Source organism: Dermacentor silvarum, chromosome 2 (assembly GCF_013339745.2).
Source record: "Dermacentor silvarum isolate Dsil-2018 chromosome 2, BIME_Dsil_1.4, whole genome shotgun sequence".
Classification (NCBI taxonomy): Eukaryota; Metazoa; Arthropoda; class Arachnida; order Ixodida; family Ixodidae; genus Dermacentor; species Dermacentor silvarum.
In genome coordinates this window covers 165,585,477-165,607,013 of record NC_051155.1, presented here as the reverse complement: position 1 = coordinate 165,607,013, position 21,537 = coordinate 165,585,477, and the positions used below count along the sequence as shown (strand labels likewise).

The 21,537-nt window shown below is 48.0% G+C and overlaps 1 protein-coding gene across 3 annotated transcripts in view; it reads right to left on the bottom strand.

The window, feature by feature from the left end:
• Positions 1–21,537, bottom strand: part of LOC119440535 (cathepsin B-like) — a 329,365-nt gene that overhangs the window by 18,413 nt on the left and 289,415 nt on the right. The window contains exon 1 of one of the 3 annotated variants that reach the window (XM_049661836.1): positions 12,490–12,513. The exons of the other annotated variants lie outside the window; for them this stretch is intronic. The gene's annotated coding sequence lies outside the window, so the exon portion shown is untranslated. Of the gene's footprint in view, positions 1–12,489; positions 12,514–21,537 lie in introns of those variants that run through there. 3 annotated transcript variants of the gene reach the window in all.

The window sequence follows — 21,537 nt, the reverse complement described above, 5'->3', positions numbered from 1 at the left end:
TTCATCAATCGAGTTACCTACTCGGTGCCTTTCCTCAAATGGAGCAAAACAGAAAAGAACAAACTCGACACGCTCATTAGGTCCGGTATCAAAAGACTACTGGGCATCCAACAATGTGCTAGCACGGAGAAACTATTGGAGCTTGGTGTTCACAATACTATCAACGAATTAATCGAGGCACATCTCATTGCACAGATCTCCAGGCTTTCGTTAACAAAACCCGGGTAACAAACCCGGGTAACAAACGCCGGGTAACAAAATCCTTAACGAAGCAGGTATATCATCCATACAACTGCTGCTCGATAGATACCTCCTGTCCAAAGAGCCCGAGGAAGGTATAACGGTCGATATCGTACCAAGAAACATTCATCCGGTACATAACGAGGGCCGAAGAATCGCACGGGCGAAAGCCATCCTTCAAAGAGTTAATCCGTACTGGGCAGATACACTCTTCGTTAACGCGGCCAAATACGGCAGCGAAAACAGGTTTGCAATCTCGGTCGTAGACACGCGCGGAACGCTGATTAGCGCTGCATCCGTTTGCGCTAAGCACGCAAACGAGGCGGAGGTAACCGCGATAGCCTTGGCCCTTAACGCTGGCAAAAGCCCAACGATTGTTTTCTCCGACTCGCGCACTGTCGTCAGGGCCTTCTCGTCAGCACTAGTGTCTAAGCACACGGCTAGCCTAGTCAACAAATCTCTTCAAAATACTGCGGACAACGAGACAGGAGGTCACCACATCGCCTGGTTCCCGGCGCACGTTAAAGGAGCAGTTAATCAAGCGGGTTGCTACGCCAACGAGCAGGCCCACTGCCTAGCGCGTGAATTCACGAACCGCGCCCGGGCTAACGGTCCAGCACTCTCACAGGATTGCTCCCCTAAAGACCCTCTTACCATATTGAACGAGATCACATCGCACTACAGACTGAGCAGGAGGAAATTCCCTCCCCCTCACCCAAAATTACTCAGTCTGTTACGTTCAGGCTCTTACAGACGAGATCGTACCTCACCCCCAGAGCGCTCAATCGGATAGCTTCCAACTTCCCGCAACCGTGCTCCAAATGTCGGCACGAGTACTGCTCTTTCGATCATATGCTCTGGCTGTGCCCGTTCAACGCGGGCTCTGGTCTTCACGACAAGTCCAAGTGGGACGCCCTACGGCAAAACGCGGACTTTACGCATCAACGACAGGCCGTCCAGATGGCCCGCGACGTCGCCGAGAGCCACCTGCTCCCGGTTCCATCATGGGCGGAGCCACCAACTTGATTGGGGTGCCTTCGGCTTCCCCATTCTTTTTTCCTCAGGACCTTTCAATAAAGTTCTTGTCAACTGTCAACCGCCCAAGCACTCCGTACAGATGATTAATCAGCAAAGCTGAAACGTGCGGCCCCGGTGTGTAGCAGTGGGTTAATCTCGACGCTGTATTGAAGCGTTTCTCAATTATTGGTTACATACATTGGTTTGTGTTTCTAGTGGAACGCAAGCGCCAATGGCGGGCGGATGCTGCTAACCACGACGCCGAGCTAACTCGAGATAGCGAACGCATGCGACAACGGCAAGCCGAGGAGGCGGCGTTGCGGGCCCAGCAGCGTCAGTGTGGTAATGGCGGGAACGCGTTCGCCGGGGCCAACGCCCTCTTTTGGCGGGAGTTTCTCGAGCGGCACTTTGTCTTCGGCTGCGACGAAACGTCCTCGTTATTGTCGCGAAGTGAAACGCAAGCGCCAATGGCGGGCGGACGCTGCTAACCACGACGCCGAGCTAACTCGAGATATCGAACGCATGCGTCAACGGTGAGCCGAGGAGCCGGTGTTGCGGGCAGAGCAGGTACGATGCAGCGAACGACGTCACTAACCACGCTGCTAATGGCGCGCGCGCTTGGGTGCGACGTAGAGAACGACGTAACTGATGGCGCATCCAATGGAGACCGCAGCCGTAGCCTAGTGGTAGAGCGCTCGCCTCGGCTGCGGGATGTTGTGGGTTTGATTTCCACCGCCACCGGGCACGCATTGGTTCAAATGGGTACAAGCGTACCCCGGCGTGACCTTCCGCTTTCTTAAGGGGTGATACGCTTGGGAAAGGAGCCTGCGCTCTGAATTCCGTCTAAACCCTCGTAAGCACGAAAACTAAAGTGATGTTTGGGCCGCACCCATGGCGGCCATTTCCCATGTGGTGCCCCAAGCACCTATTGAGGTGGGGACGCCTTCGGGTGGAGGACAAACACCTCTTCCCAAGCGTTGGGGTCCCATAATGACCGAGCAGCACTCCGGGAGCGCACTTGTACCTATTTTACCGGTACCATTTGTTATGGTAATTAGTTAAAAACTTAATTACTGAATTGTGTTAATTCTTTGATTATGCATTCCAATTTTTTGTGCGAGTAATGTCCGCATCTGCGAGTAGACCAGCTCATGAACTCGAATTGTGCTTATAAGAAGCCTGAGAAGTGAGCCTCGAATAATTTATTTGAGAAAAAACAGAAACGTCAGCCTGAGGTAATCGTCCTCTAGCCTGCTACTATACTATGCTGAGAGAGAAGGGGAAGAAAAAAAAATGGGTTGATCCCTCTTATATAGGAATCGGTATAGAACACGAAAGTGAAACGTGTCTTCACAGAAGTAGTGTAATGTTTATTGCACATTGATATATAATGTCTATTGGTGTTTTGTGGCTAAAGCGCCCTTAGGCGTTGATGCACCCACGCTGACGCCTGGTGGCACGTCTCCTCCATCACGACTACCATCGTCGATGACCATGAGCAACCGTCGTGCATATGGAAGCTCCACTACGCTGCACACGCTAGCACAACGCGAAAGACGAAGCACGTAACTGACACACTAATACAACGCGCAAGACAAAGCACGTAACTGAATCGTCACCGAGTCAAATCAGCGCGTACAGCGCGTCGTAATTGCAGTCTCCGCGATCAACTTCAGAAACATTTTCAGAGCTAATTGCGGAGGCCACGCTCCGCTGTGCTGAGTACGGTGAACGCCACCTAGGTGGCGTTGGTAGTGCTTCTTGATGCCAGCGTCCCTTCGAATGCTGGCATCGAGGCGTCGTAGTGCTGAGACCACCGAAGCGTACACTGTCGGTGTGCGTTAGTGTCATAATGCAGTACTTCTCTTTTCTGCTCGTAGGCGGCGGCAACGCCCCGAGCGAGAGCGCGGGTACACGGAGGAGTGTTAGATATATAAGGCGCGTCTGTGTAGCTCTCTGCAAATGCGTTTGTGGCGCAATGGGTTAAACGCTCGGCGATCTATCGTCGCGGACCGAGAGGTCGTGGGCTCGATTTCCAAATTTTGCATGTTTGTGGAACTTTTTCTTCTGGTTTCTTTCTTTGTATTATGTTCTATGACGTATTTCCGTGACGTATTTCCGTGACGGAAATACGTCAGTGAAGTCTTGGTGGACCCCGGCATAAAACACTTTCGTGTTAAAATTGTGAAAGTGTTCGATTAAACGGCCTGTACATGGGAACGAGAGAGAAGGGAAACCGAGGGGCTTGATTTTCGGTCATCGTGAGGATTTAAAACTGATAGACAATGAAGCCACGGACAGCATCAGGGAAATTAGCTGTGGTTGCGATAGAAATGTAGAAAATAACAAAGAAAAGGGACATGTTTCATATATATATATATATATATATATATATATATATATATATATGCGTGTGCGTGCGTGCTATACTGGTTGGTGGACCATTAGCCCCCCCCCCGCCCCCCCCCCTCCCTACGCTGAAGGGAGACTTGAAACTCTGCCGCTAATTTACGTGTAAGCTGGGCAGAGGTGCTAACTGTCGCGTAATTTCAAGCGAGGATGCTAAAAAGCTGCCGAAGAAGCCCCAGCAAACCTGCCATGCCACCCTAACCGCTTTCTTCAGCCAGAAGACCATTGCGAGAGGAGAAATTCGGCTGCACCTGTTCAGAAGCCGCATAGTGCACGAAGGGTCATTTTTCGTGGAAGAACAAAATGTGCCCGTGACACTGAGCGGATCAGTGGCGGAACGCCCCGGGTTTCTTTGTTGCGTTCAAAACGTTCACGTCGCAGAGTTATACCCGGCAGCACAACATTTCGCAGAAGTTTTCAGTGGAATGGGACGGCTGAATGCCGTGGAGTATGCATGAAGGTGAAGCCCGGAGCTGTAGGAGTCGTCGTGCCAGCTAGGAGAGTTTCAATGGTCCTTCAAGATAAAGTCAAAAAAGAGCTTCAGCGCATGAAAGCAAAAGGCGTGATACCAAAGGTAAAGGGCCCGACGGAATGCTCGAGTTACATGGTGACACTCGTTACGAAAGATAAAGTGCGCATCTGCCTAGACCCTATATATAGCACTGAACAAGGCGTTGTAACTGGAAAACTATCCTGTGCCAACTCTAGAAGACGTTGTGCCAAAGCTTGCGGGCGCCAACTTTTTAGAGCAAAGCTGTATAGGTCTAGGTTCTGGCAGATTGCGTCTGTGGACAGATCGCGTCCGCGAAACAAATTTCTGCTCTCTGTGCGTGGTGGTTTGGCTCCATGTGCGTGGCGGTTTGGCTCCATGTGCGTGGCGGTTTCCCGCCAGTTGTGCCTTAGCACAAGTGTCGAAACGGATGATGGATGGACCATTGTTATACCCCTCGCTACCGCCGATGCTTCTTTCACAAGTGTTGCGATACTCGGCGGCTGCACGTCCCACCAATAGTTACGCCTCTTTGTCTCGTGACATAGAGATCGCGCTAGCGCTGTTATCAGTTGTTGCCCTTTGGACTCGCTATGGGGCGGACGCTCGTTTAACCACATCTTCCAGGATCCTGACGAAGCCGTGCAGTGTGCCGCGGCTATGAACGCTGTGGCTTATACGCTAGTTTGTGACGATGGGGCGGACTTGGCGCAGCAAACGCACTACTGGGCCATCGCGCCGGGCGAAAACAAGACGCCCGTGTCCTTCGTCTTTGACGAACATGCCGAAGACGCTCAATATTGTCAATAATTATAATATTGTAACGGTATTTCGAGGAGTAAGATACAATAACTGGTTTATTAAAGGCGAACATGTGCCCTGAAAATATGTACACGAATAGTTTACAAGAACGTTCCGCACGAGCGTCTCTACGCTGAACGCACTTCTTCCTCTTCTCCAGTGATGGTCCGCGCCACTGTTTCGTGCGCGTGCACGAGCGGCATACGTTGCGCCACCCCACGAAACCAAGCAGGCGCGCGAGACGTAGCAGACGCTCTTCTGACAGAGGGGCTCACTGGCTACCGTCGTAGAAGACTTGCTTAGGAGCTGACTTGCGGCAATATATAAACTCAATATAGCAATCTTTACTATAGCAGACCCACCATAGTCACAGCTTCGCTGGCTTCCATCGTCACAGTAGTGGAAGGGCTGTGAATTTTTGTTCAACCTTAGACGCAGCAACGGGGTTTTGGTTGATAAAACTAGATGACTCAAGTTCCAAATTTTGGACAATGAGTACACCGTACGGACGCTACCGCTTCTTGCGCATGCCTTTTGGGATTGCCTCTGCTCCGGGGATATTTCTGGCAACGATGTACCGCGTCCTAGAAGGTCTGCCAATAGTCGCAGTTGTTGTGGATGACATTGTTCTTTGGGGCAAGGCTAAGCAAGAGCACGACTAAGTCTGCCGCTTCTTTTAACGCACTGCCATGAAAAGAATCTTGGATTAAATTTGAAGAAATGTTTCTTTTTGCAGCGAGAGGTGCGCTCTCTGGGACACGTGCTCAACGCAGAAGGACTGTGTGTGGACGCCCAATGTGTACAAGACATTCTGGAAATGCCGACACCAAAAAACTGTAAGGAACTTCAAGTATTCTTGGGCACTATGAATTTTATACAGCGCTTTATCCCAAACATCTCTGTAGCGCCATCACCACTTCAAACTTTGCTGCGCAAAGAAATTGCATGAGTCTGGACGGCAAAGCAAAAAGAAAGCTTTCTTGTACTGCCTGAGGCTCTGATTCAAGCACCTATCCTCCGCTATTTCGACCCAAGCAAACCCGTAACGTTATCGGTTGATGCAAGCCAGCTGGGGGTACGCGCTGTGTTTGTACAGGTTGCACAGCCCGTTGCTTTTAACAGCGAAGCTGTCCAAGTACAGTGCCTAGAATATACTTACAAGTATATCCTAGGCACTGTAGTTTAAGCCAGCCATAATTTGTGGTTCGTATCAAGAAATAAAAGTAAAGAAACTTTCTTGCCGAGGCGGGATTTCAACCCAAGTACCCAAGGTCCCAAGGTGAGCGTCGTAACCACTAGGCTGTACGCTTGCAGAACATGCATTTATGCGAACCATATGATTGCGTTCGAGCGTCGTCGTCTTCGTTCACAGCTGGCGCGTTCGCACGCTCGTGCTCTGCGAGGTGAAGAAGAGGTTTTGCGCGCTATGCTCGGGAGAGAGATCAAGAAAATGAGAGCGAGGGAGAGGGAGACGCATTCACTGAGTGGGTCTGCTGGAATGCGTCGTCGGCATTGCAACGCGGTGTCGGTGTTGCAAGCTGCACTATGCAACGCGAAGGCCGTAGTCTGAGACGCGTTAAAAGAAATTATCATCAACATGAGTAATAAGAACAAAAGTTCGCGCGCACATCCGGGAAATGCTGGGCTTCTATCGCCCAGCTTCGCTGTTTCAAGCGTTGCGTGGCTGAGTGAGAGGTTAAGCGCTTTTTTTAGTCGTGGTCACTCACAGAGGCACAGACAAGATACGCGCAAATAAAAAAAAATCTCGGTATTCTTGACCGATGCACCAAATTTCATGACTATATATTTGGACAGAATGCAGTAACAGTTGAAACTGTCCACCGCCCCTTAGTAGCGATATTCAATAAGCCGTTATACCTCTGCCCGCTACGTCTAAAACGCATGCACCTAGCTCTACAACGTTATCTTATCAATGTGATGTACAGGCTGGGCAAAGAACTGTTCCTGGCTGACGCCGTATGAAGGTTTCCTAGTAAACAATGCAGGGAAGAAAACGAGCAATTTTAAGTCAATGTTCCTGAATGTGTTTCAGCCTCTCAACGCTCCCTGCGAGATTTACTAGCAGCGAACAGTGATGACGAAACCCTCGTAAAGCTCCGAGAGTACTGGATTACAACGTGGCCGCTTCACAGGCTAGAAGTGCCTGAGCCACTTCGGACATACTGGCCGTACCGGGACGAGATACATGCACAGGGTGGCCTCATATTTCGAAGCAACAAGTTAATTGTACCGCAATCAAAGATATCAGAAATGAGTCTTCTGCACGCGGCGAAAGATGTGGGCGAGGGCAAGGAACGTGATGTCTTGGCCCAATATTTCGAGCAACATCAAGCTGCTCTATAAAGCTTGCAAAGTGTTCCAAAAGCATCAGTCTCGAAACTCTAAAATGGCACTCCTGAGTCATGATGTACCCTCCCTACGATGGGAAGTTGTTGGCATAGATTTCTTCTGTTCGGAAGTCCATGAGTTCGCCCTTATCGTCGACTTCTACTCATTTTTATTTGAAATTAGAGAGTTTCGTACAACGACTGCAAGCTCTCTTAACACGTGATGTTCTGAAATTTTCTCTGTCCATGGCTTGCTCAGGAAGTTGCGCTCTGAAAATGGTCCACCTTTTAACAGCCGCGATCTCAAGGACTTTAACACCTAGGGTGGTGCTCACATCCCCTCAAGCCCCTATCATATGCGTTAAAATGACCTGACGGAGAGAATGGTGCAGGAAGCATATAAGCTTTTAAAGAAGTGTTCCTTTAAAATGTCCGTGTTTTAAAAGGCTTTACTCGAATGACCTAATACCCCACGTGATGATGTGCTCTAGTCCCCCGTGCAGAGGCTGATGGGACGCCAGACTAGGACTCTTCTACCGGTGCCTACTAGCAACTTGGAACCGCCGACAATCCCATTTGGCGTGGTCCAAGGCCGCCTTCAAGAAATATGCCACCTACTACAATCGTGGCAGCTTGAACTTGTCGCCTGTGATGTCAGGTCAGCACGCCACAGTGTCCGATACAAAGCAGTGGACCTGGTCTCCCGCCGTCTTTCTCAGAGCGCAGCCAATGAACACCGCTCGATGATTGCCAAGACTGAAGACAGCCGGGAACTTCGGTGCACACGAGAGCACCTCCGTCTGGTAGATCTGAAACCTGAAGCGAGCCTCGTGCTTGAAGACGGACCTTCCACAGTGCCTCCTCAAGAACTACAGAGAAGCACAAGATAGCGACGCGAGCCCTGTCGGTATACCCTTAACAAGAGAGACGTTAACCACGTATTAATTCCCCTGTAAAAGGGAACATGGAGTAAGGCTGAATAAGCGTGACATCACGCTTAGATGTACGAACTGCGCGTTACCCAATGCGACTCTACTTTGCATATATACCCCTTCTCATACTTGTGGGTTATTCCACGCCATATCAACCAGCGTTTTTTCGACCATCATAGATATAGGTGAAAAAGGGTCCACGTGTTTGCTGAATTTCAAAGCTCATTCTCCCCGTTTATTTTTTTCGCAAGAATTTTCCAGAATTTTGGCGAACATTTATTGTTCTTGTCCAGCTGAGCCAGAAGGCATCAATGAACATATTTTTTTCAAAGGTACATTATCTGATGCAGTCGTTCAAATGTTCAGTATGGCAACACAATGAGGTGATATGACTGCCAAAATAACCAACATTCCTAATATTTCAATACTTTGGGTGCCTATCGCGCCGGAAAAAGCTGGTAAAATTGCGAAGTTCGAATATTTTTCGCAGAACGAAAATTTGAAGCTTTGAATGTTCAGCCGATTGCCTAAAAAAAATCCCGTGCAGTTATGCTCTATTGCAAAAAACTTTGTGTTCAATGTAAAAAAAAAAGTAGCTATGGTGGTCGGCTTAAAAATATATGTGATGCATCATTAGATAGCTCAACATGTCTGATATTCATGTGAGAAGTTACAGAAAGGTGCTATTTTTTAAACGCGGAAAGTAATTTGGAATTTTTGTGCCAAGCAACGGCTATCTCTCTGAAGTGCGCCCAAGCTTGCCGGCCTGGGTTCGAGACGACAAAGCTGGTTTCTTCTGCAACGCAGATGACAGAGAAAGGGTGTTGTGGGAACACATGTGGTTAATGATCTCTCACATATTTATTTCCTCGTCGGTCGAGCACAGACGAAACCACCGAACGCTGCTGGCCCGATCGTTCCTCGTTCGAGCTCCGGCTCCAGCGCGCGGCGTGCGGAGCTCCGTGCCTTGGCGCCACTTCGTTGTCCTCGTTCAAACGCCGATGGCTCGCCATGGTGTCATGGTCTACCGTAAAAACCGGACTATAGTTCGAACCGGAATATAGGTCGACCCCCCAACTAACCAATTCTAAAAATGAAAAAAATCTTTTTCAATGGCAAAAGTACCGAAAGGCACCCTTACCTTTAAACAAATGCGACTCAACCGGTTGCACAATAGTAACAGTATTTATTGAAATGCTGCTCCGTGCCGTGATGATAAGGTGCTGACAAACACGCAGGTCGAGGCACGATACGAAGCCCACGGCAACCCGCCAGGTCGCCGTGGGCTTCCACGTACTCAATCACCTTTTTCTTGAAAGCGTCGGTGAATTGCCGTCGGCTTCCGCTCATTTTGAAACAAAATGTGAAAAAGCAGCCTGAATGCGATGGCGAAGGCGGCTGTTTACTTCATCTGCCCATTGTTGCAAGACTTCCGTAGTTTTTCCGCCAATGTCCGGTATATAAGACGAGGGTCGACTTTTCGCAATGGTTTTTTTTTTTAAGTTTGACCTATATTCCGGTTTTTACGGTACGTTTTATTGCCAACAGACGCACAGTCTAACGCAACGTGGCTTGTGCTTGGTGTGTGCCAGGAGAACCACAGCCAATGCACATGTAATATCACGATGTGTTAAATTCGCCAGGGAGTCCGGCAGGGTTAAAATGTACGTTTCGTGCAGTTTATAAAATGAAATATTTCCGCTTACGTAGCCAGTAAACTCAGAAAGAGCGCTGATATCGTTCACGTAAGGCATTTGGAAACATATGTCGCATTGCAATACAGTGCGACATATCAACATGCATTGCGACATACAATGCAGTGCGCCATACAGGAAGCAGGACACTTTGTGCCCTGCTCCTTGGAATCCAAATACTGTCATAAGACGATACAAGTAGACAACACCTTCATAATTTCAAGTAAAATCCTACACGAGCGTGAAAAAAATATCCTGGTGTTGCGCGTTACCGCTGTTCGACGGCTTGAACATGCTCGGTTATAAAATTCATATGTGCCCTGTTCAGGATGGTGTGCTGAGACGTTGGTTGACGTCCACTTTTCGCATTCATGGAAACAAAGAAAATTCGAGGCGAGATTGCGACATTTGACTTCGCTTGTGTTGATATTAATATAAAAAAGCCAGTCACAGTTTGCTGAACAGTTTTTCGGGCTTATTTTATTAACCTCTCCTTGCTAGATGGCAAGGCTTGATATATTTGTGTTGTCGATTCGATCCACGTAGTAGCATTTCAAAAAAGTATTTTTCGCGTTTAAAAATAATACTTTTTTGTAACTTCTCAAATGAATAGCAGGCATGTAGAGCTCACTAATGGTATATCAGATTTATTTTTCAGCTGACCACCAAAGCAAGTTTCTTGACCTTGAACACGAAGCTTTATGCAAACAATTATTTTACAGTTATTTTTAAGCGATTGGCTGAACCTTCAAAACATCATATATTTTTCGGCTGAACTATGTCAACCGGGCCGCCGTTCTATGTTTACTTTGTGGCTTCTGGATTTTACCGCTTCCCGAGAAAGAAAATTCAAGCTTTGCAATTTCAGGGACAGTTGCTGGTGCCAAAAGCACCCAAAATATAAGAAATGTTGTTTATTTTGGCAGTCACACCACTTCATTGAGTTGTCATACACATCATTTGAACGACTGGATCAGACAATGTGCCTTCGAAAAAGAAAATTTGACGGATGCCTTCAGGCTCAGCTGGGCAAGAACAATAAATTTTCGCCAAAATGCTAGAACATTTTTGGGAAGAAAAATAAACGCGGAGAATGAGCTTTGAACTTCAACAAACAGGTGGAAATTTCTTTCTACTACATCTGTGATGATCAAAAAAAAAAAAAAACGCTGATTGATTTGGCGTGGAATAACCCTTCCAATAAAGTTGTTCTTGCCTGACGCCGACTCGCACACAATAATCAACCATGAGTTTAATTAGGCGTTAAGGGGATGGGAGGTGATTGCTTGCGTCACTGTCGCCCTCTGCCGTGCCAGCATCTAGTTCCATCTAACTTAACTGCCGCGCCCTCCGTCAGATGGCACGAAACGCCTGAGTTCGGTAAGGCTTTAGAGTTCGGGACGGAGGAGAGCTTGGTTGGAGAGCCGCCAGCTGCAGTGTTGCCAGGTTTGGTATAGGTATATATTGCTAAATTGGGCTACAGAAAAAAGATTCTGGCGTCGACTTGGGCGAGTTGGCTATGTGGCTACATTTGGGCTACCGAAAATCTGCGACTTGCCTTTGTTTGGGCTATAAGTGGCGTCTTAATCCACGCTCCAAAAGTGGCTCTCATGGAGTGGAAACAAATATTGAAGGCCACGTTTTAGCTCGCGGCTGTGCGTGTGAGAGTGCGCGAAACGCCCCTCCCCCCTCACTTACCCTCTCGGCACTGTTGTCTGAGCCGGTGGCTTTGATCGTTGATGCACTTTAAAGTTACAACGCGCTTCACCGTGCTAACAGTTGCGCCAGCAACATCGTCTCATCTTCGTCTTATCTGTCTCAGTCATCAGACACGCGATCGCCGGGCATCAGGATGAGCCTGGCAGTAGAGGGCGTTTCACAGCACACTGTACTAGCATTTATTTATTTATTTATTTATTTATTTATTTATTTATTTATTTATTTATTTATTTATTTATTTATTTATTTATTTCGTACTACTTCAATGCATTTCTTTCCACTTGCATTCCCAGCTATTCGCACAATTTTCACCATGGTTTATATTGCAGTAGCGAGCATATTTGTTCAATGTTACCAAAGAAATAGCCAAAGTCGTCTCTTTATCAGAGTGCCCAAGCTGCACAGTCACCTCTCTTTAATTTAAAGCACTACTTATAACTTGTGCTGACAGTATTTAAAATAAAATATTGTTAATTTAGTGGGTAGCAACATCAGCCCTATAGGTCTGCTTGATAAGGTCACTCTCACTGGCATTTTGAGTAAAAACAAAACTATAATACGACTAACTACAAGCTACAGCAACGAGTTTACTAGTACAACAAAACTGCCTAAACTAGCGGAGATGGTATTCTGGATTTTGACTTATCAGCAAATAAAGTAAAAGCGTGATGATGCTTGATGCGTGATGATCCATGATGCTTAAAGGATTTAGGCACTTAGCTCTTTACACTAGTTGCAAGTAATGCAAGAATTTACTATAATGAATAAAGGCTCGTGTATTGCAGCCTGTTCGCAATAACCTCTGAATACTCGTGTGGATTCGCAGGCATGCCTCTTACCTCCGTTTCGGCCAGATACGCCCTCTGGTCAGTCAATGAAATCTGGCCTTCTTTTATAGCTGACGGCGATGAAGCAAGCTCTTGGTCTTATCGTGGCGGTTTCCCTGGCATCTAGCCGCGTGGAACTTAAAACAATGAATATATCGTAGAGCCGCCGATCGGAGAGCCGTCTATCGGGGCGCCGGTCAAGCAAGACAAGTGTCATATGACAGCCCGACAATTTCTATTGGTGCAAGTCTGAGACAATCTTCAGAATGAATAGGCCGTTTCACGACGACAAGAAATACGACCATGTGTTCGAGTGAAACGAACTTCATTCTGAAAAAATATCTGCTAAGATCACTGGAACGCGCTCGCTGCTATTTTAATTGTCCTCGGCCCACGCCATTATAACGCTTTACAGAAATATGAAGTTATCACTACTTCCATGCCTGTAGTGGGCGGCAGATGCATGACTCAGATGATGGGCGTCAACCTGGAACACGAGGAAAGGGAACGGAAAAATAAGAGGTGAAACATAGAGAGGTTAACTAGATTGAGGGTCCGGTTGACTATTGATTAAAATCCTGGTGCTTCTTGTAACTGGCAGGCTCTCTGGCAGCCTAGTGGTATACTTGTTGAAAACGTTCACTGTTTGAGGAAGAAAAAAAGTCTCAATGCATAAAGAGCGCAGAAGACAGGACAAAGCTATGCGAACGACACGAGTGGTTTATCAATCGAAGAAAATGAAAGATATCGCAAGCACAAGAACCTTAATTCCCAATGACACACTCAGGAGCAGAAATCCCATAATTTTTGTAGTTGCTATTCAGTTACGAACAATAATATGGGTTGATGGATATAAAAAAAAGAAATAAAGAAAAAAAGAAATAAAGAAAAAAGAAACAGGGCAGCGCCTTTTGTTTTTTAGCTTTTAACTATTTAGCTTTCGTACGCACGTACACGCGTCATGCTCCCTCGAGTCCTATTTTTCTGCACATATTTTTTTCTTTCCATAGTTGGGTTGACTTGCTTGCTATTCTCTTGTCGCTTCTTCCTTTCACATATTTTTGTCTTTATCACCCTCTTTTTTGACTTTGTTATACGCGACGTTTTCTCGAATAAGTCTTGCTGATCACTCAATGCCTTTGTAGTGTGCTGCACTTCATCTTCTACTTTGTCCAGTTTTGTCGAATGTGTCTCTCTCTTTCTCAGGATTAGCCAGCGAAACCTTCGACACTTGAAGTATCTGGAGGTTGTGCCACGTGCTTCCTTCCTGGCGCTCCTTTTAATACTAAAGCAGTACATGCCACATAAAGCGCAAACTCCGGCGAGCCTCCGGCGTTAACATCCGATGACGCCAAAGCCCACGTGACCAAGGGATGACGTCATGTTCACGGCGCTGGACCTGCTGCGGCTCCCAGCAGGTCCAGCGGCATGCGTCACGGTAATGTAATCCCACGGTATGCGTCACGCTTATGTGACGCATAAAGTCATCACTGAAGGGTGCCTAAGCGTAAACTGCAAAAGCACAGCTATCTGGCACCTATGACATTTCCCTGAAAAGCCCAAGGGCGGGGGATCAAATGCCGGCCGCAGTGGCAGCATTTCGATGCGGAAAAAAGTGCAAAAGCACCCGTGTACCGTGTTTTGGGTGCACGTTAAAAAAACCCCAGGTGGTTGAAATTATTCCCGAGTTCACTATGGCGTGCCTCATAATCAGTGCTTTCTCAAAGTGCTGAAACGACACGCGGATGGGAAGCGAAGTGGTTCTGTACTTCATGTAAGGGAGGCATGTAAAGTATTGAAACATGTAAAGCATGTGAAGTATGCTTAAAGTATGTGAAGTGCAATGGGAAGGGGGGGGGGGGGGGTCATACGAGACGTAAAGTATGTGCAGGTGTGCTCTCCCCCGTGTATCGTCCATGCAAACATTACTGGGCCTCTGCTTCGTGAGGTTAACTTTCCTGCGGCGCCTTCTTCAATCATTATATATATATATATATATATATATATATATATATATATATATATATATATATATATGATCTTGCTACTGAAATGCCACCGTGACCAGTGAAAGGCATCAGTTGGTGGTATGTTTTAATGAACAGTAACGCATCCCAATAGGTTGCAGGTGTCCCACGTCCTTGCGACAGAGCGTGAAAGGGTTTTTTATCTGGAGAACTAACCTGCACAGGTTGCATGTGCCGTGATCACGTCAGAGTTGAACAACGGCTACGCGTAACCGTATTACTAAACACATTTTCGATGGGTTCAACTCCTATTTCTGTAATCAAATAAATGGTTGGCGTGTAAATATTGTCATCAGACAACAGCTTGACAGAGGGAGTCAAGTTGTGCCCTAGGCACCAACATTTATTCATCACTAAATTGCAATGTTGCACAACTAGCAAATTCACAACTAGTGAAACGCACAGCGAAATCAGTTGTCACAATTCTAAATACATGGACACCGTCCATAGTTTGAAGATTACAGGCACCATTTTAATTTCTCCGTTCGGTTTTTGGCTGCAGCCTCTTCGGAGACATTCGCGTCCCTGTGCTGCCTGGTCACCTCGATGCTCCTGACGGACTTCCGTGCACCTTGTCCGTGTTTCCAGCCTTGCACGATGGATGACCTTACGTAGAGAAATGTCTGCACTGGAGCATGATCATTACCGTTAGCAAGAACAATGGGCGAGTACTCCTCGCCCTCCTTCAGGATTGAAGCTCCATCAGGCAAAAACATCTTTCTCAAGCACTTTCGCTTCACCGCTGACTTCGTTTTGCGCAGCAGCCTTACGTTAATATGCCTCATCCAGTATTAATTGGTGATTGCGCTTCAGGAATGCAGACCTTACATATTAGCAGTCGTCATGTGGTGTCATTCGCAGCGCATTCAGTGAAAGCAGCTGCTCCTGGGCGATGAATCACTGATTGACCTATGCTGTCCGTGAGCCAGCGCATGATTTGGAAGAGCGGTTCGAACCTTGCCACTCGGCAACTTTCCGGTCTCCAGCCGATTTCCGGTGCAGAGAAACTACGTGGATGATTACAGAACAGAACACACACTGCGTCAATGTATACGTATAGAAATAGAAGGCTTCGACTGGGACTAGTTGGTATGACATCGTTCTGTTTACTGTGCAATACTGTTACACAAAGGACAGAAAGAGACTGACGCACATGTGCGAAATTGCTATATTGTTACACAAAGGATAAAAAAATCGACTTTATCACATGTGCGCAATTACTACACTGTTACACAAAGGACAAAAGAGACTGACACACATGTGAGCAATTGCGCACAGGTTTGTCAGCCTCTTTTTGGGCTTTGCTTAACAGTATATAGCGCAATAAACAGAACGGTATACTAGTTATCGGCTCTGTTTTCTAAGAATTACGCCACTGGATTAACAACCGCTACATAGATGTCTTCAGCGCAACAAATTTATGCCTTCGAGCGGATCATTCCGGTAAAAACCGAATTCATTTCACACCCGCCGCGTTACCTTAGTCTCTATGGCGCTGAGCTGCTGTGTTCGTGGTCGCGGGTTCGATCCCTGCCGTGGAGGGCCACATTTCGAAAGGCGCGTAATTCCAAATCTCTCGTGTGCTCAGATTTAAGTGCACGATAAGGAGCTCCAGGAGATCAAAATTAATCCGGAGTCTGCCACTACAGCGAGTTTCAATAGGCAGACTGTGTTTTTCGCCCATAAATCCTGGAAATTTAATTTTGAATTCCTTTCTTCCAGCTATTTTAAAACCAATAAGTTTATTTGGTTCTCTCTCCCGTTTTCGTACCCGAATGGGCGCGTTTGTCGGCGTATGCCAAATAGCTATTTGAAGCCTACTTACTGTCGCGCGAGAGCGTTGTGCTGTCTGAAGGTTCAGATGCCGTTGTCGGTTGTGGCACTGTGTTACGCTTCAGAGTAGTAGAAAAACATTTATTGAACTCAAATGACGGTATCTTCTCAGACGTCGGACGGGGTGGTTCCCTGATTTTGGGACCCATATACGGCTAGCAGCTCCTGGCCCCTAGCCGCCAGCGCGAGCTGGATTGACAGGGCTGGGCTGGACCGTAAGGTCTCCCATCGCTCATGGGGTGGAGTAGTGGGCGACGGAGGGGGTATGGGGGGTATAGGGGATTTGAGTGAAGTGCACTCCATCAGGATGTGTGCGAGGGTGCCTGTGTTGTTTGTGCAAAATGGACAAATGTCCTCTTCGGTTTCTGGGTAGAATTTATTCATCAGGGCAAGGTGGGTAAGTGAACCCGTCTGAATGCGCCTGATGATTGTTTGTTGTTCCCTGCTCAGGGTTTGGTGCGGCTCGGGGAAGGTGCGCCGATCCTCCCTATACTCGGAGGTAATCTCTCTGTACGTGAGCACCGGATTGGTGGTGTCGGCGTCCTGCCCTGCCCGGAGGGTCATCGCTGGGGCATGGTAATCGGCTATGACGTTGCCGGCTACCTCTGTGTGGGCAGGCACCCATACGAGCTCTACGGCTCGCTCCGGTGCCCTTTTCTTCGTTAATATCGCGGCTGCCTCTGAGGAAATCACCCCTTTCCTGTAGCCACCGTAAGCTCTTTTGGAGTCGGTAACCACTACCCTGGCGCCCGGTTGGACGAGCGCCAGGGCTATGGCCACTTCCTCTGCTGTCGCTGACTCTCTGGTGTTGACTGCAGCGCTGTTTATCAACCGTTTATCAACCATGGGCGATACAAGTTGCAATGTAATAAACCTGCAAACTGTTTGTGAATAATTTCACTGTTTCTATGGCACCCAGCTGGCGCAACTTCGGCGGTAACCCAGTTTGTTTCAGGGATGAAATAGTCATAAACATTTTTGCCCTGGTTCACTATAGACGACAGACACCTTGTGTTTCAGGTTGGATTTTAAAGAGGCCCTGAAACACATTTCTAACTAATCATAGGATGGCGTCACTATTAAAGGACGTCCCCTCACAAATCTCCGTCGCCAAAGCTTTTCAATTCCTTCAAATACGAGGTCTGTTAGAAAAGTATCCCAACTTTGGCCGCAGAAAAAAAAAAACTGGCATAACTGGAGCGTTGGAAACCTAATCACCCTCAAAGTAGTCTCCTTGGGACTCCACACACTTTTCCCAGCGGTGCTGCCATTTTTGGAAGCATTCCGAGAAGGCCTCTTTCGGAATAGAGTTTAGCTCAGCTGTCGTTGCAGTCATAATGTCATCTCTTCTCTGAAATCGGGCTCCTTTCAATGGCCTCCTGATTTTGGGAAACATCCAGAAGTCGCAGGGGCCCATATCAGGAGAGTAAGGAGCCTGATGAACTACAGGAGTCTGGTTTTTCGCCAAAAAAGTCTGAATCAAGTGCGAGGAATGTGTCGTGATGGATGCGCCAATTTCCTGTTGACCACAACTCCGGCCTCTTGCGCCGCACAGCATCACGTAGGCGACGGAGGACATCCCTGTAGTACTCTTTGGTGATTGTTTGACCCTGTGGTGCGTACTCGTGGTGTACCACACCGCGGGAGTCAAAGAAAGCAGTCAGGATCACTTTGACGTTGCTGCGCACTTGGCGGGCCTTCTTTGGTCTTGGTGACGTGGAATGCTTCCACTGTGACGACTGGGATTTGGTTTACGGGTCGTACCCGTACACCCAAGACTCCTCACCAGTGATTATGGTGTTGATGAAGTCAGGGTCACTGCTTTTAGAATCCCGCATGTCCTGTTAAACTTCAACACGAAGTTGCTTTTGCTCCACCATGAGCAGCTTCGGCACAAATTTCGCCGCAACTCTCTTCATGGCCAAATCTTCGCTCATAATGGAGTGTGCAGAAAAAGTGCTGATGCCCACCTCTTCCGCAATTTCTCGGATAGTCACACGACGGTCCCGCATCACCACAGAGTTCACTTCGGCAACGACCTGGTCATTTAGGCATGTTGATGACCGACCGGAGCGTGGTTCGCTCTCCACCGATGTGCGGCCGTCTTTAAACCGGTTGTACCACTCCTTAATCTGTGCTTCTCATAGCATCGTCACCGAAAGCCGTCTGAATCTTCTCAATGGTTTCCACTTGGCTGTCGCCCAGTGTCTGGCAAAATTTGATGCAGTAGCGCTGCTCCAGTCACTCCGTCATTTTCCTTGCAATAAAAAAACCGACGAGAGCACTGTGCACTACCTCACTCAAACGCTTCGTCCCAGCGACTGACGCTACCGGCAGGCGGGAAAACATTCGTGCATGTGCATGAAGGTTCAAGGTCGGCTGATGCAAGCGCGCTTGTTTCATATCCATCAGGTGTTCGCAAAAAAATTAAGGTCAGATACTTTTATAACAGACCTCGTATAAGCGGAGTTAGAGGTAGTTAGCGCACCGATGCGTGACTTTCTCGGTCCTTTCGTCTGCGCTAGCGCGCTGGAAGCTACACAGGGAGGATAGCATAGAGACAAGGCCTCACTAAATAGCTGCTCATTTTTTTAAAGACAAGGTCTTCTTAGCTCATTTCACGTGGGCTTGGCGTACCTGGGATCTTATTATCTTGTAACCACGCTCATAGAAAATTGTTTGGTTTGGTGACTTGTGGATGCCGCATGGACATGAGAATGGTATCAAACGATACGTCTCCATGCTCATAGCAATTGCCAGCAGCTAAGGAAATAATCAAGCATGAGTATGATTAGGCCTAAATGGGATGCGTTGCGAGTGCTTGTGTGACTTTCGTCCTCTGCCGTGCCGCCGCCTAGTGCCACCTAACTCAACTGCCGCGCCCTCCGTCAGATGGAGATGGACGGAGGAGAGATTGGTTGGAGAGCCACCGGCCGTACTAATCATAGTGTGATAGGGGTTCGTATCGAAAACATGCCCCCACGTAGCGAGACAGCTGTCGGCATTGAAGATAAGGGCGCGCACTCCAAGGCCAGTGAGAGTGCCAACGCGCGTGAATCTTGGCTCGCTAACACACGTGCCAGCTACGCCAAAACGAGGGCCGAAGCTGGCGAGGCGCGTGTGGCTCACAAGGGTGATTCGTATCATGCCTGCCAGGAACGCCAGGAAGTCAAGCACCTTTTAGAGGCCCTGGAGCGGGACAGAGTCGCCAAACACAGACCCATAGCCACCGAGACTTCTGAAGAACAGAGACAGAATAGAGATATAATTTAAATTTAATCATTGAATCACTCGAACAACCGTGTATTTCAACATTTTGGTCTTCGTTGGCATCGACACTTGGTTGAGTATTTCGTTTTCTTTAGGACACTTCTTCCTGGTGCCGGCGTGCGCCGGAGACCAATCGAAGCACAAGCTTGTGAGAGTGTTCTGCCAGTGAGAGGGCTCGTCGCGACATCCTGTGGCGGCAGCGATTGCATACGCTACGCAGCAGACAAAGGTACGCGCGACTGTCGTGGGGATGCTAACTATGTGCACGGCAGGGCTGGAGACTGCACTCACGCGCTCCGGTATGGTCATGCCACGTAGTGCGAACCCAGTCTGTGCTGCTCCAGTAAGTAAATCCAAATTGTGCATTTTTAAGTGCTAAGTACGAAGTACTGAGAATTTACTGAGTACTGAGCATCGAGCATTATTAAGTACTGAGCACTGAGCAAAAAATTGGAGGACGCCTAAGCTTCGCCTTTAAGAGTGGAACGCGATAGCGTTATCGGGCCCCGTTCACATCGCATTTTTCTTTATGGCTTCACTGCACCAAAGAACGTGGGAAAGCCAGCTTACAAAGACCAAGCTTACACCGATCCCCTTAAAGTCGGCTTCACTTATAAACAGAAATGAATTGCGGGGAAGGCGTTTTTCCAGGGGCAATATATGTCGTCTTATATTAAAATGTGAAGGCCGCAGGACCTTTTTTTATTCTTTTCATAATTGTTTGCTATTGCCCCGACGCGCGCGCCTGTCCAGAACGCATTAGGCAGGCTAAGTCCCAATTTAACCTGCCGACGATATGAGCGCCATCTGGATAAGATTTTCGCAAGTAACCTACCCGAGCGCGCCGGTGTGGGTATGGTAGAAATGCTGGAAAAGGAAGGAAGGATGGAAGCAAGAGAAAGGCAGAAGGCAGGGAGGTTAACCAGAATAACGTCCGGTTGGCTACCCTACACCGGGGAATGGGAAAAGGGAACACAAAGTTGACAGGCAGAGAGAGGAGGGAAGGAAAGAAGGGAAATTAGCGGTGAGTTCGCTGACGCGTGTGTTATTGCACTAATAGTCACAGACGTTGACACAAGCCCGTCATCCTCAAGAAGCACAAAAGTGCCTTCACCGCTTTATGGGCCGACGAGCGATGGCGGGCGGTGTTCCAGCAGCACCTGCACGGAAAGCGTCCGATTGTCCAGTTTTTGTAGCGCGTTAGCAAGTTCTCTTTCTGGGGCATATCAGTGGACAGTGGCACAGCAGGTGGTCGATAGTTTCGTCGGTGCCGCAGACCTCGCATGCTGCACTGTCGGTCACTCCAATTAATGTAGAGTATGCCTTAGTGAAGGCAACTCCTAACCAAAGGCGACAGAGAAGCGGAGCTTCACGTCGAGGAAGTCCGAATGGAGGTCGGAGTTGCAGTGAGGGGTTTAATTGAGGTAGTCGTGTAAGTCGTAAGTTTGGCGAGTTCCACTCGGTCAGAGAGAGACTGCGTGCCAGGTGTCGAAGCTGCCTTGCGGCGTCTGTCCTCGAAAGTGGAATTTGAACGCTGAGCTCTTCTTGGTGTGATGTGCGAGCAGCGTTATCTGCGGAATCATTGCCACTGATTCCACAATGACCAGGTACCCATTGAAAGACAACCTCGTGGCCTTTTTGTTGGACGTGATGGTGAAGTTTCACGGTTTCGTATGTCACCTGTTCATGACAGCCGCGTCGGAGAACTGACTGCACGCACTGTAATGCCAGTTTTGAGTCTGAAAACACAGTTCATTTTCTAGGTCTTTCAGAATCAATGAATTCCAGTGCACGACGCAGAGCCGTTAGTTCTGCCGCCCTTGAGGTCGTGACATGCGATGTCTTGAACCGCAGTGTTATTCCTCGCGTTTGTGTTTGTGTTTGGGTTTGTGTTTGAGCTTCCTAGTAGCAGAATTATGTTTTTTCGTAC